This window comes from Trichoplusia ni, unplaced genomic scaffold, assembly GCF_003590095.1.
Source record: "Trichoplusia ni isolate ovarian cell line Hi5 unplaced genomic scaffold, tn1 tig00003034, whole genome shotgun sequence".
Lineage (NCBI taxonomy): Eukaryota > Metazoa > Arthropoda > Insecta > Lepidoptera > Noctuidae > Trichoplusia > Trichoplusia ni.
The window spans coordinates 92,573-118,415 of NW_020800318.1; the positions used below are offsets into that span (position 1 = coordinate 92,573).

General features: G+C 34.3%; 1 protein-coding gene across 1 annotated transcript in view; it reads right to left on the bottom strand.

Annotated features, from left to right (window-relative positions):
- The window catches only part of LOC113507664, a 124,275-nt gene that overhangs the window by 82,926 nt on the left and 15,506 nt on the right, over positions 1 to 25,843 (bottom strand). The gene's annotated exons all lie outside the window — the stretch shown is intronic.

Below are 25,843 nucleotides of genomic sequence, written 5' to 3' on the forward strand. Positions count from 1 at the left end.
ATAGTAAATTGTTACAGTACTCTGAGTAAGTCCTTAAAAAAAAACAAAAAAGGTTGGGTCACGCACGTTTCCGTGACGCGTTTAAGAACTCGTCGACTGGGGGTAGTTGTAAAGCTACCGATTTTTTCTTGTGTTCATTTTTCGGCGTGTCGTAATCGGTGGGTTTTGAAAGGGGTAGGCAGGACTGCTGGCTTGGAAACTCATATGAAAAACAGTGTGCTGTTGAGGAGTTTGTGGCGCTGTTCCTTCTCCTTCAAGAGCTTATAGGAAGCACTGAAGGGTGGAAGAATCGGAAATATCGGTGCTGCTTTTTATGAGTGCTGCTCAGTGTACTTTGTAGTTCAAAAGTACTGCATGACATTTAATTTTGTTGTTTTCTTTATAATCAAAATTATGAACTTTTCAGTTCATATCTTAACACGAATAATTTGGGCTATTAGATATCTGAATTCTTGGCCACATAACTATTTGAGATAATAGATTGTTTTGGATGGTCATGAAAACAGCTCCTAGGCGATAAAGATTATACATCTAATAGAATAGGTGAAACTTAAGTTTATTCTTCAAGAAACTGCATAACTACATTTTTCCAATCAAAATTGACAGAAAAAGCCATCTACACAGGCGAAGCCATTGAAAAACCTAGTTAATAACTTATTCATGACCTTAGATCTTATCTGTACAATTACGACATGTTTTCTTCAAAACTAGCTAACATTTCGTATTAATAGTAAGTTTTTCTATTAATGTTATCGCTAATCTTACGGCCATGACCTTAGCGACAAGTTGAGTCACGATGGATGAAATAAATATAGAAATGGTTCCTTGTATACGCACTTTATTTATATACTTCTGTAGTAAGGTTAAAAAAAATATAATAAGTATCTAAGGACAGCTATAATTCCTGTTACTTAGTATTTCTTAAGCTTAGGAAGCTAATAATTAGACAAAAAGGTAACATTTTAAAACTTTCCTCCTAAGACAAATACAGTCCCCCGTTTAGGAGCTACGATGCTACAGACAGACACAAAGCAGTCAAATTAGACGACAACTTTTTTATAAAAAACACTTCAAAAATAATACATCCTTATATTACCTATTATAAGATTTACATGACACCAGTATAAACATACATAAGAGACCATTTAAGCAACCCCATTTCTCTCCCTAACAATTAATTCACCTTAAAATTATAACAAAAGAGAATTTCCTCCCTACAGCCAAGACTAAGTCGTGCTATAACGGAGCTCTCATTATAGTTGTGATTGTGCAACAGTTCCAGACTGCCAGTATTAATTGTGTGAAGTTGGAAAGTTCTTAACTAACCAGCGTGTACTCTCGGCAGTATGTACTTGGAGTTGTGCTAGGGTTATAGGGCTTTAAACCTATGTTTTGTTGTGTGTGAAACCGGCTTCTATGGCCTATCGTTGGGGAATAGATACCTTTTTTTGGGTATTTCCTTATACCCAAAAAAAGATGAAATTGCAAATGTAATTCTGGCGCAAAATGCTCAAAACTGGACAAAGGACTTCGTATTCTTCTGCCATTTGAATTCGAATAGTAGACTCGTCATTACACAATCCTATCTTACGTGGAAACCTCTCAGGTAACCATATAGTATGGGCCATTCTGATAGTTAATATAGAATACGTAAGAAATCTGAATATTGTCCTTACGAAGTTTTCCTTTTATTAAGGTTGTTGCAGAAACACCAAAGATTCTCTCTACTGTTTACTGCTTTGTTAAAATCTTCCTTCATCAATAAATATTTTCTCATCTTACAACTCACAAAGTTAGTAAGTTGACTACAAGAGATATTTAAAAAATACTCCTCTATCTTAAAAACCTCTACTACATGATCCATTATCCAAAACTGCACTTTCCAATATCCCATCTATAACTTATGTATCTAAGTGGAGAAATGCATCAAAATGCTGTGAGGCACGTATAGCGGCTAATGTCTCAATTCAGGCGAAGCGTGAGGCTTACAGAGCCGGTACTGTAAAATGTTGTAACAGAACTAAACTCAATGTGGAAGCGAGACGGCGCATGATACTGGGACTAGTGTTGTCTCACTTCCACAAATGTAAGATCCTGTATTTTTGTCATAATATAGGTGAAGGATCGAGTAAATGGCGTATAAGGCTTATAGATGTATGACAAGTTTTTATATAGTGCTGTCTTTTTCTTACGTATTGTATTCGTAAATGTGACCTATGGGTTAAATGATAAAGATTTCAATGTTTTGAAGACTTTTAATGTTTTGTAGCTACAGATTTTATTTCACCCATTGAGAATCGTATCAGCATCATGTCAGCCTAAAATGACCTACTGTTAGGTATAGGCCTTCCCTTTTTATCGCTATCATTTGTAAATAGCATGTCCCTAATTCGAGAATTTCCTAAAAGCTTTGCTATATCAATGACGATGTTCTGGTGCGGCTCAGGTGCGGCAGCCGCTAACTACTGCAAACCGAACTGGCAAAAAAAAAACACAAGTAAAGAAAATGAATCTAACAAATGAACTGAAGTACTTATTAAACCACTCAAGCCTTCTAGTTCCACTCCACATCTCCAAGAGAGCCTTATCACAATGTTACTCAACTGTCATTCCAAGTTACACATGGTTTTATTCCTCACAATCAAAGTTGGAAACTTAGAGCCGTATGAAGGAACTGACGCAAAGACACATCAAAGGTTCTTACTTTGCAACTTGCACAAACATGCTGCAAACGTTTCAGCAGGTTTGGCTTCATAAACTTTGATAATTGGATTAGGGAGTGTATGTTTACTGGGTTTGATTTGTTTTGATAACAGGTGGAGAGATGGGAGAGTGTCCAATTTTGATCTTTCAGGATGGTGTAAAACTAAAAGTATAATGCCACTTTGGGCAAAAATGACTTCTTTGCTTTTTTGGTTTACTTTGGAAGATTTTTTGCCAGAGTACGAGAATATTTGGAAGTATTCTTGAGATCATTATGTTAAGTGCAATAGCCGTATGCAAGAATGACGTATTGACGAACAACAAATGTACCGATAACGTTGAATTTAATCTTTAAAAAACATTGCAAGGATTAGTAAACATCTACAATGTTTAAAAATAAAATATCCTGGTTGAAGTGCTACACTAATAATAGCACCTAAGTCCTAGTACCCATGGACTATTGTTCTCTGTCAGCTATATAATCATTAAATATCAGTTTCCTGTTAGACATACTCATATGTCCGTGACAAACAAACTTCTAATAACATACTGCTTAGATTGATGCAGTTCAAAACTAAATCTTGCCACAGTTCCATCGAAAACCTCTCAACATGTTCCCCAAAGTTGTACAACTAAATAACGACCAAAACTTCATATTCGAAGATATGAGGATACAAAACACTTCTGGATTCTCCGCCTAGGTCATGACGAGAAGCTTAGTCTATAAGCAATTAGAAAACTAAGTGCTTTCAAGTTCTGTGCCGTTGTTAATAAGTTTTTATTGACGCGTAATGGAAACTGCTTCATAGTTCAGCATAGAAGGTTTCTTTAATTTCTGTTTGTTTTTTGTTCTTGTCCTTTCAGGATATATTTTTATTTTTTTCAGTGGTATTCACAATACACTGTGGTACTATATTTTCAGAATGTTAAATATAAAAAAAACTCGTTCATGTGGAATAGTTAGATTCAATATTTTTTTCTCCGTTTATCTCTTTCAACATCTCAATTATTATGAAATATCCCATTAGTTGTCAGGAACAGGAGTTTAAAAAATATGTTAGGGAAAGAAAATTTCAGATACTAAAATGGAGAAAAGTGTATGTAGACACTAGCATTTTATAGTAACCTATAATAGACAGTTTTTATAAATATCTTTCTAAAGCTATAAAAGGACATCCTAATTTACCCAATTTAAACTTACATCCCCAAAATTCATGTGAACACGCCTTCCCAATTTCGCAAACTGCAGACGGGAGTCTCGGCGGACAATTAATTGGGTAATGGATCGGACACAGTCAACCGATGTCATTCGGAGCCTGACTCGATCTCAACCTTACTGGTACAGTCGGGTACTAAGTCTATAAGAGCCAGATTTGCTAAGCTTCAGAACCTACCATCTTACAATGTTATTGCTATTGTAGAAGCGTTTTTAAGCTTTAGGTATTGAAGAGGAACGTCCCTTTTTTTGGGGCTGGACAACAAATTAGTTTCAACATAAGAAGTCTATTAATATCCACCTGAACATCAGTATTACGAATGTTTTAAAGAAATCAGTCCGTCAATCTGAGGTTGTTTATCGGAGCAAGATTCTCTATTCACTCCTGACATCGTTTGAGATGCTTGCTAGTAGTTGGGATGATCTAAGTAGACATTGTGATCATCCACTTTGTTTTTGAACATTACAAGATTTATTTTGAATATAATGAAATAAATGCTGCTAGTGTTTTTATTGTCCATGGTTAAAAAATAGAATCAAATAGGAAATGTTTAAAGAAACAATATCAGTCAATATGAAAACAAAACACGTATCACAAGTACTCATCATTTTCAGACATTCAAAGACTGAACCGCACTATCAGGGGATTGCATACAGAGTGTTTGGAATAAATCCAAAACGGAATGCCCGTATCGTCCCACATTGGGTGGTCTCTGACCCGGTGACGTCATCCCGGGAACTTTGCCAATCGCGATCAGTGCTGGCCAATTAAAAAACGACGAGCCCAATATGGATTCGTGTTTGTATGTTTTGGGAGTCCGGACTTTAGTTTTAGTATGAACTGTGAACATAAAGGAATTAAATAATTTTTGGAATAAACCTAACGTAAATTTCGTCAACTCAAATATAGGTCAGACCAAATCAATTAGTAAAAATATTTAAAAGGGAAAACTGAAACAATTTTTCGAAGCATTGCTTTTGAGCTGCTTAACCATAACAACGCTCAAAACTCTCCTAGAGTCCGGACCAAATTGAAATGTGTTTGCGGAAGAGTGGAAGTTGATCCTGTCTGAATGCCTAGCATATTGCGAGATGATTAAGTACACGGTTGAGCGACGCTTGTGTTTCATTCTTTATTTCATTTAATACATATAATATACGTGTTTTTATTTTTTTCTTTATTAGTAAGTGTATCGTAACCTAGATTATTGCATGTCATCCTGTCATTTAAAGAGACCTTAGGGTCAACCCGCACATCTTAAAGTCATCAAAGTCACGTGGTCACTTATTAAGTTACTTATTAATACATTCAATACATTCATTACTCATTGACATACGATAGTAGATACTAAAAGGAGCTGACCAGAATCCGTTCGAAAGCTGATACCACAGACGGTCACGTCAAACTTATAACACAACTATTTTTGCGTCGGGGGTTAAAAACAATTTACGTAATACCAAAAGTAAAACTGATAGAGCTAAGAGCACACAACACATTACCACCTCTAAGCATGCATTAGGCTTTTAACTATTCATGAGGATAACGCCCTGTCATCTCAAGATAAGGCAAGATTTTCTTTAAATATATTGCTGGAATCTCTTGGCTTGGGTAAGTGGATAAGTAGAAGTAAATACGGTTTACGTAGTGTTGTACCGTGATGACCTAAATTGAAAGGTCGTAAATTATATAGAGTTTTTCATAGTGTATTATAGATGTTTTTTGAATTTTGACTTGGTTGAGGTGACAGAAAAGGTTTATACTTGTGCACCAAGGATCAATTATTTGGGTAAATAATAAAATACTTTGAAATAAAACTACTTTTACGGATTTTATTGCGGTTTAATTTTAGATTTCAGTTCCCGACGTTTCGACACTTTTGCAGGTATCATGGTCACGGGCAGACTGAGATGGCGTTCGTCTTGACATTCAGTCTACACGTTGTCTAAATGTTGTATTTCTTCTTTTGATGCCTGCGTTTAGTTGATTTATTTCGAATTAAAATAAAGGAGCTCAGAACAGAGTTAGTATATTATATAGCTTACATAACAGAAATAACGTATTAAACTTCAGATCAAAATCTACTACAATACCGCATCGGGAAACGTCACACAAATTGCAAGATGCTTACCTATGCTAACAATATTTGTATGCAATTTGGATTGACAGATTTTCCAACGATCGCTATATTTACAGATTGCGAACCTAAACGAGAACGTGTAGTTGTGAGAGTTACGATTTCACTTTTTTATTACATCTAGGTGAATGGTAAACCTTTGTTATGCCATGTAATTATTTTTAAAAACAAAATTATTGATGGATTAACCTTAACATTTAGGCGGATCGAAAATACATGTCAAATATGCGACAAAATTTCATGAGAATCGATTGAGCTATATCGGAGGAGTTTAATTACATATATAGAAGATTTTACTATTATTATTAATTGCTGGGCATTTATCGCATTGTTTTTTACTTTTTCGATCCTGCATTATAATTTTTACCACATATTTTGTGAGTTCAGCTATTTTTCTCTAACGACATAATATTACATTTTTTAAAGAAAATAGGCTGTCAAAAGTACGACCTTACATAACCAATAGAGTCCAAAATCAAATGCTTATATAAACGGAATAAAGTTCGCATGAATATTTTACGGCCGCTTGATTGCACGTACCTAGGTGACCTGGATCGTGTGACGTCACAGCTACCACTGTTGTGGAATATCTGAAGAGGCTAAATTGTTTTGATGGTAAACTGAGATTGGTTTTAAGGAAACGATTTTTATGTTGAAACTGAGGTTCTTCTTTAAACGGGAAAGGAAAAAGAGAAAATTTTAAAAGTGAACTCACTTTTAGATTATACTCTGTTTCCTTTTTCCTCACCTTAATCCGTTTTGAAAAGGTGAAGATAATCTAAGCAAAGAAAAAAACTGTGAAGAATCTTTTTGTTTTTAAAAACAGGAGACCTTGACGTACAGAATGCTTTTAAGTCTTTAACTACTAAAGTATGTCTCAAAATAGTTTATTGATACGAGAATAGTAATGGAAGAAATAAAAAGATTTTTTCAATAGGTACGTGCCTATTGAACTCTGAATGCGGAACACTGTTCCAAAAAACAAATGTTAACCTCAGAAGCTTCATCAATTCAACTACACTATACAATTACTTAAATTTCAATTTAACGAAAAACCCTCCTCTGAACATTTCATCCATCTTAAGAACCAACACAAGCCTTGAAACAAGAGCTGTACTAGATATAATGGTACAAGCATTGACTTATGTAGTACAGGCTTCAGGATTAAGCGACAAGCTTCGTACGATGCCGCTGAAATGGGCTTACTCAACTTAAGACAATTGTGGACTTCGTTCTGGGGAAGTTTTCAAAGATGGAGCTGGTGTAGAAAAATGTATTGTATTAGAATCATTTTTAGATTTTAAAAGTTTCATCGAGCGGAAAATCTGGATTAAAAATAGTGGAATTGGAAATCGCCAACCCACAGTGAGCTAGCGTGGTGGTCTATGATTAAAGGTAAAAGTATCGAGTATATTTATTTATTATTTATCCACTTAGTTTTTGAATGTTGGAATTTCATTTATCAGGCATTGACTTACTTTCAATTTTCAACTAAGTCGCGTCTTGATTTAATTACGAATATCGCTTCTATTACACAATTACAAGTCAAACCAAAAAAGAAAGTCTTAAAAATTGCAATTATTCTGTACTTTTTTTCTCCATATGCAAATTCTCCTTTCGCAGTGATCTTGTGTCTACGTGACCGACCTCAACACTTTTCTACGTCCGTTTGAATCTACGAATTATGCGAAATGTGGTATCCCACCCTCTACCAGGGAGGAAATGGGGTAAAAGGGGTGCGAGGAAAAGGGGCCAAGAACTTCCCAGATTTGTTCCATCCAGGGATGAAGAGATGCCCCTAATGTGTATAGTTGCTTTGAATTCGCAAACTTTAAATAACTCCGGTTGTGTTTTGAATCGAGACGGCTTTAAATTTCGAGTAAGATAACTGTTGATGGAAATTTACTATTTATGTGTGCCTAGTAATGTTTACTAATGTCCTATTCAATCACTTTGACCAATCAAGTTATGAGAATCTGTTATTTTTTAAATTACATTTGTAGAAATTTTCGAACAGACAAGTACAATAGGTAGATGCTTTACTGTGATTTTTTTTAACTTAGTGCCTTTGAATTTGTCTTTACTATTCATAACATATGTATACTTAATAGTAGCTGTTTTACGCGGCGTCACCTGCCTTCAACTTCAGCTTTTGTGACGCAGTGTCGTGTCAAGAAGTAATTTACTTAAAATCTCAAATATCTTAGAGGTTTTAAATTATGTACAATGTTGATAAATATCCTATTCTTATTCGTATTTAACAAACTACGAAAGGTTATGAATTCAGTAAAAAGTGAACAAAACCGTTCTATGCCATGGAACTGCAATGTTGGTGCGGTTTAGACGTCAATAGTTATATATTGATTGGTTAGGCCTACTGGTTTATTTTACGTGGAGAGATTACAATACTTCACATGAGCATTTTAATTGTGAAAAGCTGGCAAAAAACAATAAAACAGCATTTTTTATATGAGACACTTCGTCTAAATGTAGTGTAATAATTGAATTTAAATATATATTGTATAGAGGCCTCGAACGAGCTCCTTGGATAGCCAGCAGCAAATAGCAAATACGAAAGATTTATAAATAATTTAATGTAAAAAAAATGAAGGAGGACGCAAACATCTCTTCACCAAGAAGCTAAACGGAAACGAGCAGAAGAATGTATTTAATTCAGCACAGTAACAACTATAACTGTTTAGAGCAGAATGCCACTACAGATAATATAGAGCGCCGTCTCGCTCTTACCCCATCAAAATTCCTTTTACATTTTATAGCCAAGAATAAGAGCGCTGAATAAAAACATAGCCAATTGAAAACTCACAAGTTGAAAGTAAAATATAGTTTGATTCCTAGAAGACATTAAAATAAACTTTCAGTAGTTCCTTTCAGAAACTTTCTCCTACATTCGTATATTTCGTATCTCCTGAATAACGAAAGAAAAAACAACGTGTACTGCGAAAATATACCGGGAAGCGAGTTGCCAAGTTCTGTAGCCTAAGATCTTGTTGAGACAAGTTTTAGAATTTACGAGTATTACCCAAAATTACCTAGCTACATACATAGGTAAGCCTGGATTGTATACGTTAAGTAGGTTACGATGAAAGTGCATTTTGGAACTACCAAAATAAATTGGAACTTGGGAAGAGCAGCAAGTGAAGATACTGTAAGGTGTTGACATAAGTTGATCTTTAAGTTTTCTCATATTCAAATCATTATCTAAAAGCAAAACAAACTAAATTTATAATTTACGCAGAAAGCGCTGAGAATCGTTGAAAATGACTGCAAGGATAGCCGAGTGGTTGAGGTCACTATATCAAACCCACTGTGCACCACTATAAGCGGATTCGATCTCTGCATAAAACAAGCGTTCGTGTGATCCATGAATGCTTGTCTTGAGTCTGGGTGCCTTTGCGCATGTGACCTGAATGTTTTTGAAACTGATTTGATTAAATAGGTACATAAGTGCAAAACATTGAACATGAAAATCCAAATTGATTTGTTCTTATATTGAACTAGCTGACCCGGCATTTCTAGTTGTATGTATTTTTAATGCCACATTATAAAAAAAATAAAAGCAAACAAATTCGTCCAAAAAACGTCCAAAAATATATTTTTTTAGTGTGAGCAATCCTTATCATTTAGGGGTATGAAAAATAGATGTTGTTCTATTCTCAGACCTACCCAATATGTATACAAAATTTCATAAAAATCGGTCGAACCGTTTCGGAGGAGTACGGGAACTAACATCGTGACACGGGAATTTTATATATTAGATTTATTGGATCAACGTTTTTCCCAACAAACAAAACTACCATTGCATCTGATTCATGGACAAACCGTAGCACAAACTGTTGTCAATGCAAACAGCTTAGTCAACCTTCAAAAGGTTTCATTTTCGGTCGTCGCGAGCCCTGACCACTAGAACCACTTCGACTATCTAAATATTGACGGTGCACTGACTGGCAAACAGAAAGTTTATTATGAAACTCTTAAAGCTGAGGGTACATTATACAGACCCGTTATATCGAGTTAGAATAGAAAAGAAGAAAAAAATTAATTTGGACGCCGAATGGTAGATCACCACGCCAAGACGCGGTGTCGCAGTATTGATACCCAGGTAGAACAAGCAATTGTGTGATTCATAAACGCTTGTCCTGAGATTGAATGTCTTTGTGGATGTGAAACCTCCTTGGCACAAGGATTTAATTCTTAAGTGTGGGAGTCGATAAGAGAAAAAATACGATGTTTAACTATTATTTAATACTAGCTCTTGCTCGCAGTTTTACCCACTTGCATGACGGTAATAGTTGAATAATATTACCTAAATTAACGGATGAAAGTCGGATAAAAGAAGAATAATAATATGTCCTCCTAATCCTCTAAAGCAAATTCATCGAAATCGGTCCAAATTCTTGGGAGAGCTGACAAACATACAGACGTAATATTTTTGCATTTTTTATATTAGTATGACACCAAACTAAAAGATATACCGACTCAAGTTAAAAGTTACCTTAACAGGGTAAGTAGAAACTGCAGGTAAAACACAGCTGGGTACTAGAGAGTTTAACTTTAAAAAACTTAGGAAGATACATTGTTACTGCAGAGTCAATGATAAAACTATTAAACTTATGTTATGTGATGTGGGAGCGGGAGAGCGCTATGTAGCTGACATAGCGTCGTCTCGCTTCCGTGACGGCATATCCTGCTATAAAGTTATTAAAGCGAATGATATTTTATTTTTCACCGATAAACTAATAAAGGTCAGTATGGGTCTATGCAATCTTTAATGGTGTTATGCACCCAAAGGGTAAAAATGGAACCCTATTATAAACACTCCGCTGTGTGTCTTTTTGCCTGTCCGCGCGTCACCAGGCGGTATCTCATGAACTTTTATAATAGTTTGGTTTTTAACAAAAAAAAAATCAATCAGGTACTTTGTAAAGCAACGGTAATCATTAATTAGATGGGTGCTCATCATCTTTGTACGAAACCCTTTTTGTGGCTATTCCGACTCTCACTTGTCATATTTTTTATTCCAGTGCATTTATCAAGTTATGCCTCGTTGCAACTGTCTAGACGACCGATATTAAACGTGACATCGTTTTACGAGTATACGAGTCTTTATGTTGGTCAGTATGATCTCGTAAAACCAGTAAATGGTACTAAAAATGGAAATGTTGTGCTTTTGTGACGAATTGTAGCGAAAACTTTTACATTGCTGGATTTTAAATTAAATAGTTTTTTTATAATATCTGTTTTTTAATATCTGGTTGACGAAGTTCTTACACTTTGTCAGTTGTCATGGTCATTTAGACACATTCAACGTAGGACAAGCCATGCAACGTGGAAACATAAAAACAATTGTTTTTTTGATATACAAAGGAATACTTGTGTCGCTGGGGTTTGAAAAACTTTCAAGACCTAGACACAGGACAAACATTCGTGGATCACAAAAACACTTGTCTTAATCGGGGATCGAACCCACTACACGATGATTGGCTTGGGTTTGCCGAGGTATTATCAACCACTTGGTAAATTCTAAACAAAGTACGAGATTATTACAAAGTAAAATGTAATAGTTTATTTTTACTAGAATAAGCTATTACAATATAAACGAAACTTGACTGAAAAGTATTAAAACCAGCAATTCTACATGCTCCCGCCAGCTGACCATTTTTCAAAAAGACAAATTCAAGACTTTCGCGAAAACAATTTGTAATACCAGTTGACACAAAACGCAACCTATGAAATATCAAGAAACCGATTTTTTAATGGTATAGTTCTATGGAAACGTATAACTATAGAGCCGCCCCGCGGTTTTGTCCATGTTTTTCATTCTAGTATATTATTAAACTATAGTGAAGACATCGTTTTGGTTCGAAAGTTTTTATTTCAAGCAGGCCGTTTAGGCCGTTTTCATTTCAGACAGAATAGTATAGAATATTTATTTGTTTAATAATGGCTTACATAGCTGTATTTATCGGAAAAGTCCTGGTCTAGCCTTGTTGCTATGTTGAGAACCTACTCCTCTTTGAAGTCGGTAAAAAAGGGTTAGAAATACATTTTAATATTATGATGCGAAAGTAGCCGTTTATTAAGGTTTCATTCGGAAGCCTCAGTATCAAACTATCCATATCAAAAGAGTTCGGACTACTAAGAAGGATAGTTTATTGTGCCTGATCTTTGGGCAATCATTACAAGAGCTATTCTCTCCTATTTTTAATTAAGAACCCTTTACTTAAGGTAATGCAACAAGCAACTTACTAAATCTTAAAAAAAAAGCTATTAAAGAAATCTCTAACAAGCATTTTTTACAAACAAAGAAGATGACTTAAACAATGGTTAATAATTAAAAATCATTTGTTATAAGGTAACAATAAGCTTTGCATAACGCTTGTTCGTTTAGATGTTGTTTTTGTAAAATTAATAAGGTATTCATTAAGAAATTGTCAAGGGTGAGAAGCGAAAAGAGTTCCGTACACAAAAATATGAGAAATTAAAATGAACAACCCGCAAGCATTATGATTGACAGATGAAATTACGGAACTAACTGCAGTGCTTTCTTTGAGTAGTAAAATTACCTGATTTTAATTGTTTTTATTAATCACTGTAAAACACAAAAAAAATAACGTAAAAACTACTTTAGTTTATTACTTCTTTTTCTCCTTCATCTCAATTAATTCCAGATGAACTTCATTCTCTTGATATTTAAGAGTGGCTGTAAAGTTATTTTCTTTCATGTCATTTAACCATATGATCGCGAATTGATTTTTCGTTCTTGTCACAATTTTCACGATCCATTCATTTTTCTCCACACAATTCCCTCTAACCGCAAACAACAAATAAATGCAAAACTAAGTCTTAAAATACTTCAGAACACGCGACGTCTAGACAGCTATGAAGTGCACAACACTACGAGTAATGTTGGGACAAGACTTATTTTCCCCCGGGATAGAGCTGAAGGCAGACGCAAAAACAAATTATAATCTGTTTAGTACAAGTCAGAATGCATTAAACGCTGTGAGATCGTTGAGCACTCTCATCTTTACGCAAACAGCGGGGTTACGTAAGATAGTGATGTGCTAGTAGAACATTTCCCGGGTTTGTGTATCGAGAGATGGTGTTTGATTATTTTTTGATAGTTCTGTTATATTAGTTATATTATTTTTGTCCTTAGTATTATTAATATTGTTTCGGTTTCCAGAAGGTAAGTAAAATGACAGTCGTTATTACGTCGTAAGAAGCTAGAAACCAGTCTGACTAAAAGGTATCAAGTTGTCCAGGTTATTAGGTTGAGGATTACATATATGTAGGTATTCGCTTCTTGTAAAGCACATCCAGTTAGACTGGAAGACATTTTCAGCATAGTTGTGAAAAGGCTAGGTTTATAAGAAAGTTCTAGTTAATCAATAACACTGACAAATACTTCTCGGATGTTCCAACCGATTCCAGGGATGTCACATCACTATTGAGAAACGTCCTTATTCTGATTACTTGCTCCCAGTGCGGACGTGTACCCGCTTGTCGAATGGCATTACATTAAATGTCATTCGAGAAAGACGTGTTTTTTTGTCTTGACATTTACCTACTGAATGTAAGACTTTTTATGTAATAAAATATTTGCTGTTTTTACGGCTAGGGAAATAGGTGGTGAAACTTCTAAATGACAGATAATAATATTTAGAAATTGTTCACGCTACAAGATTGTTAGTTTTATTAAAAATTGACCTGCACTAAAGTTACAAAATTGTCTGCACGCATAGGATTCGAAGTATAATGTCGAGGGTTCGAACCCAGCGTAGGACAAGAAGATGTGTGATCCTCGAATGCTCGTCCTGAGACTGAGTGTCTTTGTGTATGTGACTTGAATATTTGTGAAACCTTCCGCAACACAAGGATTAACGTGCTTACTGCAGGAGACGTTTTATCAAAACAAAAACTCTCTCTTTTTTCTGAAACGCAATACTAAAATGACTCAATCGTTTTTGTGAAAATGATTAAAAAACTAAAAATTGAAATAATTTTACTGTAACACTGTGGCTGAAGGCCGTCTTTCAAAACCTTAATATACCCCGTATAACTCTATTAAGTCCCTTTACATACATCCTAGATATCCTTAACATCAGAAAACGCTTGCAAAATTACAAAATGAATTATCAACAAAAATAGCTCGCAAAAAATGGATTCTCTTTCTCAAAGTAACTCTACTCGGTACGGCGGTTTGAATCACGAAAACGCGTACAGTCACTCACAATAGTGCTTTTACATTAATGACGTAGCTAACGAAAAACATGTCCTCTGTAAGGAAAAGCATTTTGTATTTTTTTGTACCTACTTCGTATCTTTTTAAATATAAATGGTGTTACTACTTTGCTTTTTAGAAATTGTTTTTTAAGGGATTAATGTTATGAAGTGGCTTGATGACTTTGTCGCGTACCATGAAGTGGCCCGGGCTATGATGAAATAGGAATTGGAGGAGAGAGGTCTCAGCCCATTTGTGGGATAGAGCGAGGTCGAACAAAACATAAATGGCTTTCTATACTGCACAACTAGCACATTCTATAACTATTACTAGACAACTCATATACATACATCCATCGTATAATTCTAAATAAACACATAATATAAATAAATTACACCCAAATGCAGATCTTCTTCATATACACAGAAATATTTGTTCAGGGTGGGAATCAAACCCACGATCTGCAGGACAGCAGGCAGGTCTTTCTCTCGACCAACTGACCAATCGAGTCAAGTCGAGTCTTTTAGGTTAAGAAAACCTATCGAGGTTTTCTTAACGATCCATGATATAACTAGAGTACCTATTTAGAGTAATTTAAACTTGATAAGACCTAATATTAATTAAAAAATTCTGTAAAAATACTTATTTTGCGGCAATTGTTGCCCGGCTGCCTAAATGTAAATCAACCTTAACTAAGATTTGTCTTAAACAAAATAGCCTTAAATTCTTGTAAAATACTGCACACTTATAACACGTTTCATAAACACAAAATCATCTCATCAAAAGGTTCTCTTAAATACAAAAACCATTGAAAACCAACAAATATATAATAGAATCTTTTACAAGTTCTCGATTTGGGGAGTCGGTAAAATTACAAGGTGCGTACTGATAAGATAGGACCGTGTTTATTGGCACCATTAAGTACCAAGACCATAAATCACTGGGAAACGACACTGGAGCGAGTAACTTGCTCAAGACGGTATGGATTTTATCTCCCAAACGACTGTATGCGACAGTACCTATTTGTATTTGGTTGTACAAGTATCGGTACACAGCGTGTTTTAAAAATGCTTGTCATATATGCTTGTCAAATGCTCGGCAAACCGATAAACCGGTTTGTGGAGCACTACATATTGTAATTGTATATTTAACGAATAAAAATAAATAAAAATAAATAAATAATAATAATAAATAAATAATACGAATATTCTAAGTGGTTTTGTGTTTGGAAATTCATATTTCAAATCAAAGTTAGACTATTTATTTCAAGACAGAAAGTCACAAAAAAATATGATTTTATTGAGTTGATCCAAATTTGCGTGGAAAGACTATTGTTTAAGTGAAATATTATTTAAAAGATGTTTACTATAATAATATAATTTTAAGCGACATGTATAATTTAAGGAGACAATAGATAAACTTGTTAAAAGTTTATTAAAAAAAATACTCTCTGCGCTTATTAAATTGTTGATTCTTTAAGAATATTAACGAAAAGTACCTGTCATACCAAACGTCTATGTTTATAATTTAATAGATAATGAAAAGAAACGTAATTTACTTACAAAAGACATTTATGAAGCTTAGTAAACTTAATTTTCTTCCTTTCCTTCCCATTAAAAACGATTCTAAGAGCGCAACAATCACAGTCACAATAAATCTAAACTTCAATTAACACTATAAGCAGTCCAATGTTCAGAGAAACACTTACAAAGAGCATTACGTAATGACACTTAACGCCTATTTAAATCAGTCAGCTGCAAGCTCCAGGCCCTCAGGAAACATAAACAAACAAACAATAAAACAGAAAAAAAAGAAAAGTAAAAAGTACAAGTCGACTCTGCTTTGTATTCATGACTTTCAATAAATAACGGTTCCGACGGTGTGAGGAGAAACGAAGACCACTACTATTGGTTTAGTTGTAAGGTGAGAATCGATCGAGGTTTTAGTGAGAATCATCGGACTGAAAGTTTTCGTTTGGAAAACATTTTTGAGTAAATTAAAAGTAAAATTTTATGAAGGATATTTGTTGTTAAAAAGCAAATAAAAATGAATTAAATTACACGGCGTTGTTAATAGAAATAGGAAAATTTACAACGTGGAGTTCGTCGACAAAATCGATTTAAAATGTATGCTATAATTTTTTTTTATTATTCCTTTCATATGAATATGTGAGAAACTAATGAGTTCCAATATTAGTGGCCCCACAGACCCAAGGTAGAAAATTTATTTAAGGTTTTCTCTCGTTTTTGATCGCGTATATCTTAAAGTATCGCATTTTACTTTTAATTATTTTTTCCCTGAATAAATGATAAAAGGAAATGGGAAATAATTGTGTATTTTTTTTAAATAGGAGATTAATTGTGATTGTATTTATTTGTGGTTTAGTTAACGATGTTTATTATTCGAATTTATAAATGGATATGTATTGGTCTTCTGCGATAAGTGATTATGTTTTCATGCTTTTTTATTTTTCCACGAATTTTCCTTTAGACACGACAAACTGAAATTCTGAGATTGATTCCTTTTATCAACATTTTCTTTATTACACAGGCATTATTCTTTAGGCACTAAACACCTTAACTTCGATTTTGTCATAGCAGTAACAAAAAATACATAATCTGTGAAAATTTTAACTCTCTATCTTAATTCGGTTCATGAGAAAACCCTAGCGACAGTCGGAAGTACCGCCTAACAGACAACGCAGCCTTTTTACCCTTAAGGGACCCTCAAAACCACTTTATGTAGCTTTGAAACATAGCCTCCTAAAGTAAATTGTCCTACTAACATCCTAAAACGTGAGATATTACCCACCAAAAATCTCACCGTCCATCACAGTTGCCGAACAAATCGTGATCATTAGCCCCGACTAAATAGGGGAGAACACTTAGTGTGATTATACGCAGGAGTATTTACTTGTTACTGAATAAAATACTGGTCTATAGATACCAGAATGCTGGGTATAGATAAAGCCGTATTTTGTATACTATGAACAGCTTTCATAAGTTTGATTTTTTATTCACACACTAGCTGTTGCCCGCGACTTCGTCCCCGTGGGTAGAAGATATAAGTCATGATATGTACCTGCCCTGTTTTTTTCACATTTTCCATTGTATCTTCGCTATTATAAGTCGCAGGGTGATGGTTTATAGCCTAAAGCCTAACTCGATGAATGGTCTATTCAACACAAAAAGAATTTTTCAATTTGGACCAGTAGTTCCTAAGATTAGCGCGTTCAAACAAACAAACAAACAAACAAACTCTTCAGCTTTATATATTAGTATAGAGTATAGAAGTATAGATTCATTCATGAACTGAATTTGAATTTTTTTAACAAACTTTGAATCTAACTTTAAGAATCATATTTGATGTTCATTACAAATGTATGGAAAATAAAGAAAGTGATTTTTGAGTGAAGATTTGAGGGAAGCCTGTACCCAACAGTGGGACAGTAGGATTTGCCTCCCTTATCCCTTTTTACATTTACCTAAAAGACTTCAATAATGTTTTTTATAGCAACAAAACACATACAATCAATCGACTTTGAAATATGATAAATGAAAAATAATCAAAGAAATTGCTTTATCAACAAATATAAAAAAACCTAACTTTTTGAAGTCGTTTTAACTCAGACATATATCACGAATTTTTTTAAGAATTTCTCCCCGTATCACATAACCCTTATCTCATTCCCCGACATTTATCAGAACATTACAAGAGTAACACTCACCTCTTCCCCTAATTTCCAATTCAACACATTTTTTCGCCATTGAACAGGTAACGGGACCTGTTAATCGATACTATAAATCAGGATATCGGCGAAATATCGTCTTTGTCGGTGTCTACGTGGCGCTGGTTTCGTCTAGAGCATTCTAATGAGTAAGGTAGGATGCAGAGCAGACTTTATGTAGCAATTGAGTTTGAAATATCATGTGTAACTACTAGAAAGCTTTTTACCAAGGAGCATTAAATATAAACTTGAAAATACTTTTTTTTTTGCTTTAAAATGGATAACCGAGTGATAGAAGCCATCACGCCAAACTCACAGCGATGTCTCGAGCGAGGCTTCGATCACAGCGTAGGACAAGCGTTTTGTGCTCCACGAATGTTTGAAACTCAATGAAATTCTGTGCTTGTTATTTGAGCCATTATTTACTTATTTACATTTATTTTACGTGATTTAAAAAGCCAAAAACTAGACAGACACATCAACACAAACATGAGATAGTGACTAACAATCTCGGATTCAAGTAAAACCTGTCCAATGGTTACACAATATCAGATAGCACTAACCCCACTAAGTATTCAGCGCAAATAGTACGACCACTTAAAATTCAGACTGAAGACAAATTCGCAATCTCATGTAATCAGCCTAATTCAAGAATATCGATCTTCATCGACAAGTAATAAATCCCTTTGGAAAATCGCTTAGAAAACATCACTTTAAAAAGTCTATTGAAAAACGAAAATGAACTTGTTTTCGAATTCATCCCCTTTAGGGTTTCGGAAATGAAAGATTTTCTTGGTTCTCAATAACAGGTTTTGTTTGATTAATTAAAGGTTTTTTTTGTGAGATGTTTTTTGTTAGGAGTTCAGAGTTTATGGAGTTATTTTTTATTGAGGCAGTAGATGCGTTAAGGTGTTAGCTTGAGTATGTAGCTCCGTGCCAAATTTGGCTAAAATTGCTCAATTATATAGGTTCAGTGTGAAGGAGTTAACAGAGTTTTACGTATCTGAAACACTAGCTGATGCCAGCGACTGCACCCGTTACAAGTAAAAAATGATGATTATAAATGAGTAAAATAAACTGAGTAAATGTCCGTCTTGTGTAAAATAATGGAAATGTATTATTTTACTTGTCCAGCAAACATAAATTTACAAATTACAATGAATTAAACTTATCGTAATATCACGATTAGGTATAATCTTTACTATATTTTTACGTCAAAAGTTTCTCCTAAACTTAAAAGCTGTCTTTGTCAATTTTAGTTTTTTAGAAAAAAGGTAAAAATTCCTCTCTAATAATCTTAAGTAATTTTTACTAAATATATTTGTACTATTTATGCCCAAGCAACGATTGGTGCAGGAGTAAAAAAAAAAGACTTAATCAGGATACATGCTATACATACCTACTCGTAGCTACAAATAAAAAACCTTCATATTTATCGTGCACTTTTCTAAAGAATCCTTGACTATTTACGGTTAGACAGGTAATTTCCCCAGATAACATCGCTTCGATGTTTGTTTGTCGTGACGACGAGTGGCCACAGACCAGTAATGAATGGCCATAGGTCAGCCTGGCCGGCGATAATGAATGGCCTATGATGGAGGAAAGTGATTGCTTCTGCGAAAACCCGGTGACCTTAACGGCGTGCATTAGTACTAGGTTCTACGAAAGGGTTTTGCAAAATCATGGTGAAGTCTTGGTGGGGACTAGTTATTGGGTTTAAGTGTGGCAAGGCCTGGGGCAAGTTGGTGCTAACGTTAACTCTAAATAATGTACAAAAATTTTCTATTAAAGATTAAATCGAATATATATGTAGATGTAGATGTATATGTAAATGTAGATTACATAGGGGCTTTTTTTTCAAAATTAACGTCTTACCGAGAGCTGGTTTTTAGCAAAACCAACTGTGTTGGAGGGACGAAAGTCCGGAGAATTTATTTTAGGCAATAGATTACAAGCGGCAATTAGTTTTGTAACGAGAAAAAAAAATATTTCAGGACTTTAAAAATTTCACTCCATAACTTTTTAATTAACTTGTCTAAGAACACCCCCACATACACTAATACACACCTCTAATGCAAACTACATGGAAATCGCTCAATCCATTCGGGGGCTATGGTGAAAAGGTACGAAAGTATATAAATCTATACTAATATATAAAGCTGAAGAGTTTGTTTGTTTGTTTGAACGCGCTAATCTCAGGAACTACTGGTTCAAATTGAATAAAAAATTGTGTTGAATAGACCATTCATTGAAGAAGGTTTTAGGCTATATACCATCTCGCTGCGACTAATAGGAGCGAAGATACAATGGAGAATGTGGAAAAAACAGGGCTGGTATAAATCATAACTTAGATCCTCTAACTACGTGGACGAAGTCGCGGGAAAGAGCTAGTTAAAAAATAAATTGAAAATATCGATAGCATAAAATTAATGAATCTATACACATAAAAAAAAATCATATAAGTACTTAAATTTGTATTCCACTAAAAAAGAGGTATTTATTCACTATTTCCAGTAAATGCTCATATTAAATAATTATTTATTATCATAATAAACATAACGAGTGTTCACAATATGTCCAGAAATGCATTACTTACTGTTAATTACTCATATTTACATTTATTTTAATATTACGGACATAAATTAGTTTTATTTATAGAAACATGCAAAATGATCATTATGTGAGTTGTTTTTTCGTGTTTTAACAGTCGTTGTATACTAATGCCTCTTTCTGTTTTTATATACATATGGTCATATGGACATGAACAAGCGACGATGTTGGGCTTTCTGGAGGTATATGCCCACTGGTGGGTAAAATAAAGCTGTTGGAAGAGAAAAAGGTGTTTAGAATTATTCGAACTGTTGCTGATCAAACGAATTCTTTTCTTAAATGAGAAACGACGATCAATCTAGATATGAAATCCTTTTGTCGCGGGAGTTTCAAAAACATTTTAGTCTTATGCACTAAGACACTCAGACCGAACAAGCATTCATGGATTAAACAATTGTAGGTACTTGGGGATTGAACCCTAACGGCGGGCCTGTTGGTCTAGTGGTTAGTGACCCTGACTGCTATACCGGAGGTCGTGGGTTCGATTCCCACCCAGGACAAATGTTTGTGTGATGAGCACGATCATTTGTTCTGTGTCTGGGTGTAATTTATCTATATTATGTATGTATTTAGAAATATATAAGTATGTTTATCAGTTGTCTAGTACTCATAATACAAGTTCTGCTTAGTTTGAGACTAGATGGCGTTGTGTGAATGTTGTCCAATATTATTATTATTATTAGCTATACCTTTATAATTAGTTAGTTAAAGTATATGTTCTGCAAAAGGTGTCTGTAGGACGTATATTACAAATCCGATGAGATGTGTTTATTCAGACACCCCAAAAATTTTGGTACTGCTTCTAAAAGCGAAAAACCTTATTTAAGGGAAACAATCAATTCTCAAAAAATATAATTTACTACAAAAAAAATATGCCTTTTACATGTTTTAAGTAAATAAATTAAAATAACAAAGTTTTTCGCAATAGACTTTGCTAATAGCGTTCATAGAAAACCTTATATTTTTATGCACTTTAAATATTAGCAGACTTCTCTGAAACACGCTGTATAATCATTTATAATAACCCTCTTGCTGTCACAGTTGGGTAAATATTTAATTTATTCCCTGGCCACATGGCATTTATATTTTATTTACTCGCTTATCAGTTTTGCATAACGCTAACGATAATTCATTGTGATTAATTTATTGTACAGTCAGCAACGAAAATCAATGGACAATTCTGATTTTAAAAAGTACCATTCATTGGTATGTTGAAAATTGGTTGTACATTGTATCATTATTTTTAAAATATTGAGTCTTAAATGGGCTTTATGTGAAAACGTATTTTTTTTATCTAATAGCACAACCGCAACTTATTGAATGTGATGGTGTACACTTCCAACTAATATTATCAAAGCGAATGTTTATGGATGTATGGATGTTAGCTCCTCTTTCAAACCACTAACGGATTTAGACGAAACTTAGTGCATTGATAGTTTATAACCAGGATTAAAGTAATATTATTATGCTTATGGAAGCAGGACAGCGCAATACACAGCATAGAGCGGCATCCCTCTTACACACCTGCCATAATATTCATAACTAGCTGTTGCCCGCGACTTCTTCCCCTTCGGTAGAAGATATAAGTTATGATTTAGGTATACCTGCCCGGTTTTTTTTCACATTTTCCATTATATCTTAGCTCCTATTAGTCGCAGCGCGATGGTTTATAGCCTAAAGCCTTCCTCAATAAATGGTCTATTCAACACAAAAAGAATTATTCAATTTGGATCAGTAAATCCTGAGATTAGCGCGTTCAAACAAACAAACTCTTCAGCTTTATATAGAAGTATAGATAAGCTTTGTTGCTGACTGTACGACGATTGTCCGTACGTTTCATATGAAATGCATTTCTCATGTCATTTTTGCAGTTTATTTATTGTCGGTTTTAATGTTATATTTTTTTGTACTAACAATACGATTGACTAAATATTAATGTTTCTGTTTGTCTACGTGGTGAAGATATTGTGTATCTTTTATACACTATGTTTAAATGGCAAAGACCAAACTTAGAAGTTTAAATGCGTGTTTGCTTTTTAAAGAATATGAACATTTTGAGTTAAATATTGATTTGTTGTATAATCGGAGGAGATCCAAGTCGCTGTGGCCGAAATCGGTCAGGATACATATATATATGTTGTATAAATAAGTATACATTACAGCTGTGAGCCAATTAAGTACATTATTAATATATTCAAATACTGTTTTAGCCCTAAAAAGATTCGCAGCTGTTATTTAGTACTATATTAGACTACGGGAATTAAAAGTTCCACATTCACATGACTAAAATGAAATAAAAATAATTAATTACATTTGCTTCAGGTTCCACAGTCACGAATATTTTAAGCCATTCCGTTTATTTTTCCACAAATTTGTAAATACCAGTCCGAAAAGAAAAGTATCACCAGTAACATTTGATCTACGAGTAGAAGAAAATGACTTTCAAATACATGACCATCCTTTTCAGCTATCTTTGTAACATAATTTGTGAGGTTTTCTCTACAAAGGTGCCTAGAACCCTTTTTTACCTGAAGGATATATCTTTTATGACGTAATAATATTACCTTACCGTAGTTTTTTGCACTGTCATCATCACTTACCTGAAAATAAAGACGTAAGAAATTAGTATTAAAATGTATTTGTAACTTAAATTAATGTGGAACATGCAAAAATAATATATCTACTTTCAGGAGTGTTTTAGGATTACGTACACAATGGTAAAACAGAAACTTATTACAAAGGCTCCATTGTCTTTCGTTTATTTGTACGGAATCCGCAGCATTGCGAGCTCTACCCGCACTTGAACGTTTATTTTATTATTCTCATGCTGACCAAACCAACAAAACTTAAGTAAAGTTACAAAAATATCTAGACCCAAATTTTTCTTCTTTCAAGAACGTCAACTATCCATCCATAACCGGCAAATATCATCCGCCATAAAGTTTGAATCTTCGAAACATATTTGATGGTACTACCCACTGTACAAAATGTCGTAAACGTTTCTGACAGGGTACATCGTTGTCACGTAATCAAACCTTGTACCCTACTCCTACCACTATAACTCAAAGCAAAACTATAGCTGTGGAAGCGAGAGAGAACGCTGCGTTGTATAGCGGCATCTCTTTCCAACAACGCTGATATTACTTTGAGGTATTGTGGTAGGATCTCGTTTCGATAGTTCTGCCTTTCTCTTAGATTTGATAGCGAGATGACGATAGATGACGGATCCCTTGGAAGGTCGACCCTAGCTATAAAACAAAACCTTATACAGTACACAGTGAACGGGTTCGGCGTGTATTTTGTATTTAAGGTTATGTTTGGCTTCAGTCGGTGGGAGATGTATCGCAAATTTGCAGGGAATTGGAAGGCTTGTTAAGTGACTGAAGTGGTGCAACTATTTTGATTATAGCTGCACCTAAAATTAAGATCGATTAATCGGTAAACCATTCCTTAACCTTGTTAAGCACAAATAATATATGATGCGAGAAATAAAGTCGTAGGTAGCCTCAAGTCTCAATTTATTTGTTGATAAATAAATTTGCCATCAAAAACTAACCGCATTTGTATTTTTAACCTATTAGTTTGACACCCTCAGTTAGGCGAGAGCAACTTGCAAATGACCGGTTATTTCAAACTACCTATTTTATTCCAATCTTGCGGTAACTTAGCAAGATTTTTGCAACTCTAACCTCCAAAATATGCCTAATAATCATAAAAAAGGCCCCACTTACCTAACAACCTAGATTTCCTTTGACTAGATTTTAGGATATGTACAGAATAGCGAACAAAAGCCTATTGTGTATACTCTTTTGTTATTAAAATTGGTCGGTGTAGACAAGGCCGGGTTTTCGAGACATTATATTATTAAATAAAAACTAATTTGGTATAATAATGGTAGGAAAAACTAGTATTTGAATGAAGGTAAACCTAATTTCATATTTTCGTATATCTTGATATTTTTTCGGAGAACTGTGTTTTATAAGCAATGGAATTACTGGGAAACCAAAGAAGGCAACGTTTGTAAATTAAATTGATTACCAGAATTAGAGGAAAATTCTTCTTCTTTATCCTATAAGCATGTTATTTTGCGGAAAATAATTCGGATAAGTGCGAGTCGGACTTGAAACACTGAGGGTACAGTAAAAAAAGAAAAACAAAATTTCCAATAAAATGGACACTTACAACTCAACATTGATTTTTATTTTAAATTATTGTTACAGCGGAAACCAAAATATACTATTTGCGAATATTACGGTGGGAGATATCATGTTCATGAGATACTGTCTGGTGTCTTACGGACAGACAGACGGCCATGCGGACAGGCAGCGGAACTTTAGGAATAAGTTTCTGTTTTACTCTTTAGATACGAAACCTTATTTCAACAGCAAGTGCTTACATTAATAAGTTTTAAGGATAACTTAACTGCCCATATAACATTTTATCACAAAGAGTATCAAATCTGAGCTCAGAGGAGCTCGTGGCTAAGCTATAACCGCATAAGTGATTCGATCACAGGTTAAGCTATGCTGGACGCGGTTGGTCCGTAGATGGGTGACCATCTTGTCATAACGAGTTCCTCCATGTTTCGGAAGGCACGTTAAATTGTGGGTCCCGGCTGTTATTCCTACATCTTTGACAGTCGTTACAGGTAGTCAGAAACTTGAAAAAGTCTGACAGCCAGTCTAACCAAGGGGTATCGTGTTGCCCAGGTAACTGGGTTGAGGAGGTCAGATAGGCAGTCGCTCCTTGTAAAACACTGGTACTTAGCTGAAACCGGTTGGACTGGTAGCCGACCCCAACATAGTTGGGAAAAGGCTAGGCCAATGAATGAGTATCAAATCGGATACCAACTCTTTTCAAACCCGGTTAATACGTAAATAACAATATTCAAACGTTTCCTTCGAGAATAACAGAAATCTGAATCCAATAAACTTCTATTATAGAAATCTATTTATATAACGCCCACGTTATAACAGTCGCTTAGACGTCAAATTATATCTGTTTTATATAAATCAAGCCAAGACTTCAAGGATGTTAAGATTATTACCTATACCGAGACTTTATCAAAATATGGTTAACATTATAAACGTTTTCTCTATTATTTTCTAAGGAAGTTTCTATAGAAATAATCAATAAGTTTTGCAAAGATAATTTCATTTTAAGTTTGAAATATAATTTGCTAATAATTGAAGTCTAAATTATATAAA